A 14,017-nucleotide genomic window follows, 5' to 3' on the forward strand; every position below is an offset into this window, starting at 1 on the left:
AATACATGTAAAATTCTCAGCACCGAGCTCTGTATAGCAAAGAAGCTTAGTTATCTCCCTATTATTACATTGGGCGGTCCATCTTTGGGGTTCTTTCAGCATGGGACAGAGGCACAGTCATTACTGTTGCTTTTATGCATCAACTTACAGACATTGGGTTTGACTCTTCCTGATCAATACGGTAAAACTCCTAAAGGATCCTTCCATGAATGGTGAGGAGGGAAGCTTCTCTCTGATTCTCTGCCTTTTTCTTTCCGTGTTTTGGCCTTCTATAGCAATTCCACAGTGCGACCCAGATTTTGAAGCAGTGGCTTTCTTGGATATACAGGATCCAGGAAATCAGCTCAGGCTTTCTGCAATAGCCGTTATTTCCCATCTTCTGTCAACATTGTGGGAGGATATTCTCTCTCTCTTTTGTTCCTAATGCCACCAGGTTAGTTCCACAAGGGCAGAGGCCTTCCAAGTCTTTTACAAGCCCTAGATGTGTAAGATGTTCCCAACACCTAGAATTGTGTCTGGCCCAGAATAGATACTTAATACGCATTTGTTGAACAAATGAACTAATACTTTGGACCTTGTAGCTGTGCACTTGGGCCCTGAGCGTCTGCCCCAGCATAGAGGTAAGTGTGTCCACTGTGCCACACATAGTGCTAACCACAGAGTGCTAGCCTCTCTGTGCTAATCCTAGTGTTGCCCTTGCTATAGAGGGAAGGGGTCTGGACTGAGGAAAGACTTGTTTGTGTTAGTATCTGGTTTGGGCTGTTTTGACTTTTTCCTTTACTTTTTATCTCAAGGTTATAGCTACATGGTATGTCAATATACTGTGGGTCAGATCACTCTCCCCTGTTTGCGTGTTTGGAAAATAAAGACTGTTGAAATACTCATGTTAAACAGTACAAAGATGGCAAACAAAGAGAATATTTTTTGTTTTAATCTGGGGGGGCTTTTTTAGGGTTTGTAACACTGTCGGGCTAACCCTGATACTGCCAGTGTGACTTATAAACCTGAATTTATTCGTGATTAGAAGAATTGTTGCCCCTTAATGTGAAGAAGAAAAGGGACAGAGGTAGAACCAGGGATTTCTCGCTATGTATTTTCCCAGCCACACGTTTCCGCAGGAATCTACCCGCACCAGCTTCCTTAAAGCAAAGAGACTTGCAGAGAAGGCAGCTAATTGGAAAGGAGAGAGTGTAATTCTGCTTGTGACCAGGGCTTCCTCTCAGATGGGCCATGTCTTCCGTGTTCCCGGTGTCCGCACGCAGCAAGGCTCACAGGGCCCCCACCACCTCCTGTCCCCCTCCAGCGCCCCCTGCCTCCCATTTGGCACCACAGGAAGGGGGTGTGCAATCAATCCTCCTTGGAGGCTGCTTTGCAGACCCTACCTTCCCCCTTACCTAGGGGGATCCAGCGGTCTTTGCTCAGGAAAGAATGGCAGAGGTTGTGCCAAACTCCTCTTCAATCCAGCTTTGCCACTGAAAAAAAAAAAAAAAAAGAAAGAAAGAAATGTAACCTAAATCCCCCCCAAAGGGTGGGATAATGTCAGCAATGCTGAAGGAGAGAAGCTGATTTGGACACTCTCTACCTCTTTACATGTGAACCCTAGAAATAGCTCTGCATGCATCTTGTTCTGTTTTTTTTTTTTTTTTTTAAGTGGGTCTCAAAGTTACAGAAAGGGGACTGTTTTTGTCAAGGTAAAAGAAAACAGACCTCTAAACAAGAGATGAAATTAAAATGCTTTATTGTCCCAGCAGCTTCAGATGATTAGCTTCATTTGTTTACATATTGGAGAGGTAGCTCCTGTAGCAGAAAGAGCATGGACTTTGACATCAGAAAGACCCGGGTTTGATACTAAGGATTCCATCTGATATATATACAAAAGGAATGGCAAAATTAGAAATTAACACTCTGCTACCCCCCTTGTGCTTGGGATTCAAGCACAATGGAAAAGGATACTTTTACAGCGGAAAATATGGTGGTCACCACCTTAACCAAGTGATCAAACTTTGTATCACCAATACCAGGAGAAATTGACATCAGTGCCTCCTGATATGATGCAACGGAAGTCTACATTGTCACCTGAATAGTGTTTTGGGCAAAAATGTTTGGCCTGGATCTAATCACAAAGAAACAATCAGACAAATTCGGGTTACGGGCACATTTACGAAGCAGTAGCCTGGACTCTTCAAAAATGTCCATGTCATGAAAGGTAATAAAATATTTCTGAGACAATTGGAAAAATTTAAATATGCATTTAATATTGGATAGCAGTGTATCCATGCTGAGTATCTTGGGAGTATGAATGGCATGATACTTATATAAAAGAATGTCCCATTGGTGAAACTAGTTTAGTGTTTCTTATGCTTTTTTCAGCTTTTCTATAGGTACAAAAATTTTAAATTGAACGGTGAGGAAAAAAAAAAGCAAATTTATTAACTGCATAAAATGAAAGGTCTAACTTTTATTCAGACATATGGCTACAACTGGCTCAATAATCCTTGACAGTATTGATGAAAGCAGGTCACAGTATAAGGACTGTAAGGAAAAATCCACTGCCTGCCTTCAACACCAACATGGAGCCCGTCTTCTTAGCACAGGGACAATGGAACAGGTATGTTAGCTTACACTGTGAAGATATATCGCTCATGCGGACCCAGTGATGAGTATCTTCTATATACTCTTTTGTCTTTCCAGCTATTCAAGTGTCTTAACAGCATAAAAACCTTCCTAATGATCATTCATTTGCTTCTGCTTTTTACTAACCATTTGACTTCAACTTTGAGTGAACCCTCTCTTCTCATAATGGCTTGGGGTTTTAAGGAGAGCAAAGTTCAGTTTTTATCATCCCTAACTGGGAATTGTCAAATTTAAAGCCTTCCAATCTGCAAGATGTTTGGACCCAAATGGAGATTTGTGCATCAACTTGTACTTACCTAATTTAGATTTTATCTGCCTTTTGTATATCTGACCCCCGAATGTGTTTTGAAATCATCTGGAATTTATCAGAATTTTCCCATGTTTTTGCAGAGCAAAACAACTTAAGTGTGTCGCGGCAAACTTGTGCAGCTCGCTGTCAGTTTGCTCTCCCGAGCCTTGCAGCTGCAAGGAAATGCTCTTATTGGCAGGCTTGACCTCGCCAGGCAGCCTCCCACAGGCTACTGTGGAGATGGTCTGTCCTTGGAAAGGCTGCTCCTATCTTGTTTAATCATGGAGACAGAGGAGCCACAGATAGAACTGAGATTGTGGCAACGGCTGTGATTGATTGGTGCTTTGGCCACCAAGGAGCAGGGAAGAAACTAAGAAAACAGGAAGAGAGAAACAGTGGGGGTGTCTGGGGAAGAGAGGTGGAGAGAAGATGGAGAGGAAAGAAGGACAAGAGGGGAGTCAGAACATAGAAGAAAACATTCCCGAAGCCAAAAACAGCTTCTTGCGTCACTCACAGATCCAAAGCCTGGGTCTGGACAGAGTTGATTCCAGGACAGAGGACCGATGGAAACCACGGACCATTCATGTACATTTTACAAAAGATATTTGTAGGGTGGACAAAAGGGAAATAAATAGAGAGAAAGGGCAAAGGAGCAGAATGAGAGAGAAGGAACTCTATGCAACCTGAAATGTTCTCAGATTATGCTTGTTTTCAAGTTGATTTCAGGGACAGACCTTGAAATCCTCTTAGACAGGAAATGTATACTCATTTAGTTCCTTCTCTTGGCATTTTTGAAAAAGGAAAGAACCAAATTGCTCTGTGAGAAACTAAACCCACGTTTGGATCCAATTATATCCATGCAATAAGCAAAAGAGAGGGAGGAACGGTGAGGATGGCTTCACTACCGTTGTCGTTGTTTTTTCCATTTTACAGATGACAAAGCTGAGGTTCTGAGGTGTTAAGTAACAAAGGTGACACAACCAATCAGCATTGAATCCTGGCTTTGAATCTGGGGATGCTCGACTCCGAAGCTGGTAATTTTTGTTCTTCACTACCAGGTCAGTTTACAGATGTACTACATCTTGTAAAACATACATGCAGATGTGAAAATTGAACCATGAAGTATACCAAAGCTGTATACCAGGGCTGTACTCAAACCAAGAACATAATAGGAAGGGAGATGATGCTGCGTATACACAGAGGAGACAGTTTTAGAACTGCTGATTCTACTCCCAGTTAGAGAGAGAGAGAGGGAGGGAGCGAGAGATTCCTCGTTATTTCATTTTATAAAATTAGAACAAAGGGGAAAACTGAAACCAAAGTTTCATTTCTATGTACTGAAGTAGAAATCCGAATTTCTATCTAGAGCATTGCTGTGCCTTGTTTTCCATCTTTCAGTGCTTCACGTGGGGGCTCTTGCCCTTAGTGTGGAGATGATGGCTGTTGCACGCATTGTTCCCGAATGGCTGGCCAAGGGTGGAGGCTAAAACAAATGAATAAGACGGGGGGAGCAGCATAATGCAGTAGGGAAAGACCACGGCTGTGTGACCTTGAGTAAATCAAAACCTCTCACCATCTTGATGTCCTTCTTGGCAACATGTGGAGGTTAGACTAGATAATTTTTAAGATTCCTTCCATATCTAAGATGCCGTGACTTGAAAGAAATCCCAAGGGAGCTAAACTGCCTGCGTGGCCCAAATGCCTGTCTCTAAGAAGCCTTTATCAGTAAAAATGCTATCTCCTTGAGGGCTGGGAACCACCAGCTAGATCCACTTCTGTCTGGTATAAGCGAAGGGAACAAACCAAGCACTGCACACTGTCTATTGGCCAATTGGATTTTTGCTGGAGAGATTTCACCTAGAGTTCCTCTCCGGAGGCCTCACTTTGCCCTCCTGGCACACCAATAGACAACCCTGAGCCAGCATCCGCCAGCTGGATAATTAACAGCCTTTCAGTAACAAATTGGTGATCTCAGCCCAGCCCTGGTGACTGTGTCATAAAATAATTAAAACTTGTCAACCAACACAGCAAAGGCCAAGAAGGGAAAGGATTGAAGGAACGTAAAGCCAAATCGCTCTTCTTTTCCAGCTCCTTGAAAAGGGATGAAAAGCCGGGAGGCAACTGGTACCCTTAGGAGCCATGGAGTACCTCGTGTAGATAAATAGACTGATGAGAATTAAGTGAGGCTCTGGACATGCAGAGAACTCAAAGATAAATCCCCACCCACTAGCTGAGAGCGTCTAGGTAGGGTTAACCTTTCTAAACCAGCTTCTGATTGGCCAGGAAACAGAGTCCTTACTCTACTCTCCAAGCAATGGTTAAAATATCAGGAACCTCAGTTTTCTGTATGCTCATAATACAAGAAAGCAAGGTGAGCTAAGGATGGTACAAACACTTGATTCATTCCCACAATTCATCCAGGTCTCTGCTCAAAAAGCCCCTCATCACAGACCTTTCTCATCAATCTCTTCCCCCATCCCTCTATTGAGCTTAATTTTTATCATCTGACTTTATTCTTCATAGCTCTTGCCTTATTTGTTAGCTGTGTGTCTTCTCGACTAAAATGAAAGCTCCATGAAGGCAAAGACTTTGTTTTGTTCCCTGTTACATTCCAGAGCCAAGAATAATACCTGGCCCATAGTAGATGCTTAGGAAGTACTGATGAATGAATGAATGAATGAATGAATGAAACTGCTTTTATCTAGACCATTTTGCTGAGAAAGCTGGCTCCTCAGGGCTTCACTTGGAAACATTTAATATCTTGGTACCTTAAATCTCTCCATTCCCTCTCCATGAAAATCCACATAGAAACACGAAGAAAATCTTCCAGGTTGACTCTCTGAGCTGTGAGACCGCACTGCAGATACATGTGCATTGTATGTGAATATATAGGAGAGGTGTGCCCATCCTGGGATTATTTTAACCTTGCTCTACCAGCATGTGACAAACATCCACATGACTCTGTGTTAAATAGAGGAAGAAACAAGGCCACAGACGAACCGCGTGAGTCTAGCAAGAACTTCCGCCTCTGGGAGAAAGCTCGAATGTGCCTCTTAATCCACGGTGATGCCAACTTTTAAAGCGGCTCATATTCACAGGGATCTATCTAATTGAATGATCTTTATGCATCTCTGTCTATTCAAGGGTTTCATCGACTTCTTTATCTGGCTACTTTTCATAGATAACAAGTGTCTTCTCCTACTCTATAGAAAAATGAAATAGTGAAGATATGAAAATTTGTACTCATGAGAAGTGGATTATACAAACTTATGCTTGTAGCATATTTCCATTCAGATGATATTGTGATCTTTTCTGAGATAGGACAACTGGTAAACTAAGTGCATCCTTTTGACATAAGGAGTTGGGTAGCATAGTATAAACACCTACTTTTATCAGATGATGCTATCATTTGTGTACACAAAGGCCCACACTTTCCTTTCTCTTTTCAACAACGCAGATACCCTGCCCTGGTTTTTATTTATTTATATATTTATTTTAAAGAGGAGAAAAAGGCATTTCTAGATACTTCCCCATCTCATTGTCCCAGTACATAAGCCTTTCTATTTCTTCCTCATGATCCACACAAAGCTAATTGACATTAAAGATAAAAGCTCGGCCTAAGCAAGCCTCCTTTACCCAACTGACAAGTTCGCTAAAAAACATGTGGGGCAATAAGAATGAAAAGTACATAGTAATGACCCAACTAGAGAATTGCAGAATGGAATGGGACCTGAGAGATCAGCCAGTCCATGCCTGTCATTTCACAGATTAATTCCATGGTCAAAATACCAATACAGAAAGCTGTCTAACTGCAACCTTAACGTAATTTAATAAGCCAGTTGTGACCACTGATCTTTCTGCTATATCTACATTTAGCACTAGGTGTTGCTCTACCGCTATTTAAAGTCAGATTTCTTTGATACGCAGCAGGAGCTGAGCCTCCTAATTTGAGTTCTGTTCTGCAAATGCTGAGTTTTTAAGACGATACCCTGCTAGTATTTGCTGTGTTTCATTGAACCAGCTTCATTTAAATGGTGCAGCTCTTGCATACTGAATCTACCGAAACAGCCACTCTGCAAAGGAGTGATCGATACATGCCAGGGAAAGGCTACTCCAAAGTCAAATTTTTCAAATTGTCCTAATTCAAATATTTACTTAAACTCTGTTTTTATATTATGTGCAATGCAAGGGGAATGACATTGTTGCTGTGTGTTTCCTGGAACTGACTGTCTGCTACAAGGCCACAGATAAAGTTTGTTTATAGAAAAACAAAATATGAAAAAAAAAGTTTAGCACTCTTCTATTTGGGGTTTAATACTCCCACACATACCAAGGGGGAGGAAGGACAACTCTCTAGAACCTTTCTTTCCCCAGGGCAACAGAGGACAGAAATGCTTTAACCCCCTCTAGTGACAGATGCATCATTACTTATATTAGTTCAGTTCTTCAATTTGAATGGCAATACCGTAGGGAGAAACAGCTCCTGCTTTAAGAATCTCATAGTTTTTGGGGAGCCTGGGTAGCTCAGTCAGTTGAGTGTCCGACTTCAGCTCAGGTCATGATCTCATGGTCCATGAGTTTGAGCCCCGTGTTGGGCTCTGTACTGACAGCTCGGAGCCTGGAGCCTGCTTCCGATTCTGTGTCTTCCTCTGTCTCTGGCCCTCCCCCACTCACACTCTGTCTATCTTTGTCTCAAAATAAACATTAAAAAAAAAAAAAGAATTTCATAGTTTTTCCTAAATTTTCAATTCACCTTTAAGTTTTAAAGGGAATACAATTCAACTATTAAGTATGAATCTTTGACATCATTACTCAGTTGTTTCAACTTGGATAAATTTGATATAAGCTCAGCATAAATGTTCAAGTTCTACAGGTCACACGTTATAATTATCTGATACTGAGTTTAAAATCGTCTGGATATATGGAACAGAACAATGTCTCATATATTGTTGCTAAACTTTTTTTTTTCAGTTTTGGTTATTTGCCAATAATTATTTGTGTCGCCAATAATCAGGCAATGATGCTAATAATAGTCCTAGATTTTTATTTTTATTTTTTTAATTTTTATTTATTTTTTTAAAATATAATTTACTGTCACATTGGTTTCCATACAACACCCAGTGCTCATCCCAACAAGTGCCGTCCTCCATGCCCAACAGTCCTAGATTTTCCTAGCAGAGAGGAAGGTGGAAGAAGGAAGCCAGAGTAGAAGCATCCTAATCCCATTACCAGGCTTAGCATAGCGGGAGAGAAGTAGTTAACACAAAGTTAGCTGCTAGGATCCATAATATAAACTCTTAGGTCTAGTCCTAAAGAGAGAGTTCCTTCCAATTTTTATAGTTCAGGCCTCAGGCTGAAAAAACTAAGGGCTTGGCTGAAGTTTGACTTTCTTATAAAATGTTCTTTTCAGCTTTCTCCCCAGCACAAATCAGCCTTTCTTTTCTGAAGATTCTATTTCCTTTACATCCTTTGAGGATAAAACTATGCTTTGTGGTTTTTAGACCATATTCACTTAGGATATTTAAAAACAGAGCAAATTCTACTGTTTCTTCCAATTCTCTCTTCACAGAGGTTCTCCTTTCCTCGCTCCTTATAGCATCAATGATCGCCTAGAGTGGTATCCATTACTATTTTTGCACTTCATCTGTTACGCTCCATATGAAAGATGGGCAGCTTTTCAAAAGAGATAGGTCAGACTCCTGATCCACGTTCTTGTAAACTTGGGGTAAGAGGTGTTTATGTGTTAGGAAAATTGTCTATTTCCTATAAAAGGGAGGGACGGAAGAATTTTTGAAAGCGTCCATTTTGTAAATCATGTTTAGTGAGTGGCAGGAAGGAGACGCACGATGTGGTAGACTCTGAGGAAGTTTCTGCCATCTTTAGTCAGACCCACTTCTGTATGGACCTTATATAGGTAAGTCCTCTGGTGTGTGTGTATGAGATAAGAAACAGTAAGACCTACGGAAATAGACTTATCATTTACACACACAGACACGCATACACAAATCACAAAACGCTTACCCTTTGTTTTTCTTTTCTTTTTTTAAGTTTTAAAATTTTATTTATTTTTGGGGGGAGCAGAGAGAGAGGGATAGAGAGAATCCCAAGCAGGCTGTGCTGTTGGCCAGAGCCCGAAGTGGGGTTTGAACTCACGAATCACGAGATCAAGACCTGAGCTGAAATCAAGATTTGCATGCTTAACCAACTGAGCCACCCAGGTGTCCTTGTTTTTCTTTCTTTTTTTTTTTTTTTTCAACGTTTATTTATTTTTGGGACAGAGAGAGACAGAGCATGAACGGGGGAGGGGCAGAGAGAGAGGGAGACACAGAATCGGAAACAGGCTCCAGGCTCCGAGTCATCAGCCCAGAGCCCGACGCGGGGCTCAAACTCACGGACCGCGAGATCGTGACCTGGCTGAAGTCGGACGCTTAACCGACTGCGCCACCCAGGCGCCCCGATGTTTATTTATTTTTGAGACAGAAAGAGACAAAGCACAAGCTGGGGAGGAGCAGAGAGAGAGGGAGACACAGAATCTGAAGCAGGATCAGAGCCTGACGTGGGGCTCGAACTCATGGGCTGGGAGATCATGACCTGAGCCAAAGTCAGATGCTTAACCTACAGAGCCACCCAGACGCCCCTTCTATCCTTCTTATTCTCTAGACAGGTTACATCTGTACAATTCCAAAAAGGTGAATATAACTCCTGCTTTTGCTTAAAAAAATTGTTTCCAGCCTCACTTAACAGCCTTTATTTTAAGTTCGTTCCAAGAGTGAGACAAAAATCTCTCTACCAAAAGGAAAATAAAAGCCAAATTCCTATGCTTTTGCCTCATTTCATGTTTTATTATTCTATGTTCCCTAATAATACATTCTGTAAATATTGAAATGGGCACGTGTTCTGTGGACGGGAAGCAAGGCTATGCAGTTAACACAAGTCGTCATCTCCAGACGACGTCCATTTTAGGCCACGTGCAATTTATATATTTTTTTCTCCTCTCTTGATATAGAAAAAAAAAGAGAAAAAAAAACCCCGAAAAACATTATAGAACCCAACTATATGCATTTTGAGGTCAATGAGTCTGATGCTCCCAGCGACGTCAGAGCTGGCCCGAACTGAAGCCTGGAGATGTGCTTGCTGAGGTCCACAAATGAGAAAATGTAGCGATGAGGGGAGACCATATTACTGCAAGGTGCTATACTTAAAAGCTTATGAAAGTATAGAAGTATTATTGATGTCTAGAAATGTTTGTGTACAACCAGCTAAGCCCACACACACTGTGAAGAAGTCATTGTATGTGTTTATAATAATAGCAATAAAAAAATCTCCCCAAATCTGCTTACCTTTTCCTTGTTAATTCTGAGTTAAAGACAGTCATTATAAGAAAGACGTTTCAAAGTGCATTTATACTTTTGTCGAGTGGAAGAAGTATTTACAACATAGGTTTAATTGTGTTTTCAAAAGTATAATAATTCCAGTCAGGCAAAATTTGTGTTCTATTTCCTTAGAGGAGATTTGCAACTTTTTTTGGGTGCACTTTCAACAAAAATTTTTTTAATGTTTATTTGTTTTTGAGAGACAGAGAGAGACAGAGCATGAGCAGGGAGGGGCAGAGAGAGAGGAGACACAGAATCCAAAGCAGGCTCCAGGCTCTGAGCTGTCAGCACAGAGCCCCACGCCAGGCTCGAACTCATGGACCATGAGATCATGACCTGAACCGAAGTCGGACACTTAACCAACTGAGCCACCCAGGTGCCCCTGGGGTGCACCTTTAAGGGAGCAAAAATTTTCCTTTTAAATACTGGCGTTAGAGTAACTTTGGAATGAGCAATCCGTAGATTCTCCCTAACCTAAAGGAGGTGTTTGTAAACAGACGACCTACCTCTATAGCACAAGTGAGTTATCTTTTATCAGCATTTTTCTCATCATGAATGATAAGGGAATATGCTCTTTGATGTACATCAGTTTTCCCTTTAGATTTTTTTCCAAAATATTTCAAAACACTCTGATTCCCTAGGCCATACCATTTTCCTCTGACCTTACTCCCTCCTGCAGAATTCAGCCGGAGAATGGTCTCCTGTCTCCCTCTGGGAGTCTGCTAGTCCTGCCACACAGGATCCCACACTCATTTCCTCCAGTTGCCTCTAGGCGGCCCTGGGCCCTGGGCCTTCACCCAGCAGCTGATGTGATGCTCTGCTGCATGTCCTTGGCAGATAGTGGGAGTATGGTCTAGTACATTATCTTTGGACGAGGACTCTGGCCTTGACTCTCCTTCCTCGGGAGTTTTCTTCCTCAGGGGACTCCTCAGTCTCACACAAATACAGCTGGCCCTGGAACCTCCCTAGGCTTGTCTGAATTTGCAACAGTTTAGGCCGGTCTGGGGGCCCTCTGTTACATAAAGATTGGGCTCTCGCTCCCAGTCATCAACTGTTTTGTGTTTAGTACTCTCTGACTCTATAGAAAGATAGGCAGGAAGGAGAGTGGGAAGAAAGGAAGAAGAAAAGAAGGCAAAGAAGAAAGAAAGGAAAGAAGAAAGAAACAGAAAGAAAGACAAGAGAAAGAAAAGCAAAAAAGAAAGACAAGAAAGAAAGACAAAACAAAGAAAGACAAAAGAAAGACAAAGAAAAGTAAGGAAGAAAAGAACAGAAAGAAAAGAAAGAAATTTAAAAGGATGAAAGAAGAGGACTAGAAATAAAAATCCTAAGAGGTACACATTTCCTTCCTGTAAAAAAGGTTATTACCTACTTGGTTATAAGTATTCATAGCTAAATACACTGCAGATTTTATAATAAGATGACTAAATTAGAGCGCATATCTAAATGCCAACTTAAAGACTTTTGGGAAACTGTCAATCAATACCAGTGAGGTTAACCAGAATCTCCTCTTATGGGAGATGTCATCATAAAGAACACTTTCTCTACCTAGGACCAAATCCAGATTCATGGTTTTAGCAAATGAGAGTAGAAAACATCTTTTACCCATCAATCTCAAAATGAACCGTGAGCTGGACTTTAGAAACAAGCTTAGCTTTAACAATTTTTGAAAGCCCTTGTGCAATATTTTGCACAAATACACTCAATGGGGAGGAAGTTACAAGTTCGGGAAATTGCAGAAAGGTATCTGTTCTTTAGCTGATCTAAGTATTGGGTCCAAACAAGTGCGTGGACTCCAAGAATACCAGCAGCCGTAGGTAGTATTGGTCCACTGGCACTGGAAAATAGCTCCCAAATTCTCTGGGATGAGGGCCATCTCTCCTTTCCCCACTCCCCCACTCAATGCAATTGGGCCAGTAGGGCACAGATATGCAAGTGATGAAGGTTGCCATCTAATCAGAGAATGGAGGAACAGTCCTCACCTTGTTCCAGGTGTGGCGTCTTCATTAAGGATGCCTAACGTCATGGTAGCTTTGGGCTAGGGAACCGGTGTTTGCAGATCTTCCCGAGCCTGCAGGCAGCTCAGGTTGTTGGTCTTGTACCTACTCTATCTCCGGTCGCCTCCCATCCCAGGCATGGAGAGCTGGTTTGCTGAACTGGACACATATCACTGCTTGGTATCTCAGTTAATATAACCCACGCTGCTGTTCCTTTGAAGTTATTGTGAATCGTGCTTCTGATATCTTTCCCTCAGTTTCCAGCTGCAAATTTAATAAACACAAATTTGTTTTTTTCATGTAAGTTATTAGATGAAGCTATGTGGGGCTTTGTGGCAATTCGCTAAAGGCATTACTCTAGGTTGAGAGTCACACATTATGATAAACACTTTTTGGAGATTATTTAATCAATTTTGGTTCCACATAATAAAATAATCAGAAATACCATGTATATGTATTCTCCTGATTTATCCACTTAGTAGCTCTATCTAAATATTATATCAGGTTTATTTATGATAACTAATTCCTGGGGAACTCCTGCTGACTCATTGTGATTCTTCTTTATCTGAGAAAAATAATAATATTCATGAGTAGTTTTCTGTTTATAAAAGTAATAAGTGGCTCTTTGTAAACAGGTTTTTAACATAAATGCATTAAAGAGAAAACAAAAGCCACTCAAAATCTCACTACTTAGCACTGTAAACAATTTGGTTAACTGCCTCTCTATCTCCACTCCCATCTCTTGTCCTCTCCCATGCACGCATTTTATTCAGTCCCTTCCACCATTCACTCTGTTATCTTCCCTTCCCCCCAGCTCAAAGAATTGGACAATAGTCACCTGGCACCTTGAGGGGATATGGGTATGACAAAACCAGAAAAAAAGGGTAAGAGAATTTTGATCCTTAATGTCAAAAGCTGCAGGACTAGCTGCAAAATAGAAATGTTCACATGCATACTTGCAGATTGAATATATATATATAATATATATACATAAATATATATATAAATATATATAAATGTATATATTATATATAATATATATTATATATATATAATATATATATATTTTTTTTTTTGAGAGAGAGAAAGAGATAGAGAAAGCATGCATGTGAGTGGGGAGGGGCAGAGAGAGAGGGAGAGAGAATCTGGAGAAGGTTCCATGCCCAGCATGGGGCCCAACACGAGGCTGGACCTCATGACAGTGAGATCATGACCTGAGCCAAAATCGGGAGTTGGACACTTAAGCGACTGAGCTACCCAGGCTCTCCTAAGAGTGAGTATTAGTGAACAGGTCAGAGGAATTCAAGGAAGGCTGAGGTGTAGACTTGGAGATATCACAGTCATGAAAGCCCTAGATCAAGAGAACACAGCCTCAGCCTGTCATCTGCACAAGGGAGCCACATGGGTGTCAAGTCAGTGCCCAGGTGTTCCTGCTGATGTCCAGTGGAAACCACCAGTCAGTAGTGACCAGCCAACTGTCTTGACACAGTGCCCTCTTCAATGGCTCTAAATAATATCGGAGGAACAGATAACTTGATTAGCTTAAAGCCCTACCTGTATTAAATGACGCCCAAGTAAAACCATTGTCATCTGCCCTCCAACATATATGTCCAATCTGACATATGAACCAGAAGCCCAGCTTAAGATGGCTGTTGCCAGAACATCCCCCACTCTGAAGATAGCCTTTCTTCTTTCACACATCAGAAGAAACTTCCATGCCCTTCTCT

General features: G+C 41.4%; 1 protein-coding gene across 1 annotated transcript in view; it reads right to left on the reverse strand.

The window, feature by feature from the left end:
- Positions 1-1,389: 1,389 nt before the first annotated feature.
- The window catches only part of LOC122491004 (translation initiation factor IF-2-like), a 29,484-nt gene continuing 16,856 nt past the window's right edge, over positions 1,390-14,017 (reverse strand). Inside the window, exons 4-5 of the mRNA XM_043593303.1 lie at positions 12,276-12,554; positions 1,390-1,472 (exon numbers count right to left, since the gene is read on the reverse strand). The gene's annotated coding sequence lies outside the window, so the exon portion shown is untranslated. The remainder of the gene's footprint in view (positions 1,473-12,275; positions 12,555-14,017) is intronic.

Source organism: Prionailurus bengalensis, chromosome C2 (genome assembly GCF_016509475.1).
Source record: "Prionailurus bengalensis isolate Pbe53 chromosome C2, Fcat_Pben_1.1_paternal_pri, whole genome shotgun sequence".
NCBI lineage: Eukaryota > Metazoa > Chordata > Mammalia > Carnivora > Felidae > Prionailurus > Prionailurus bengalensis.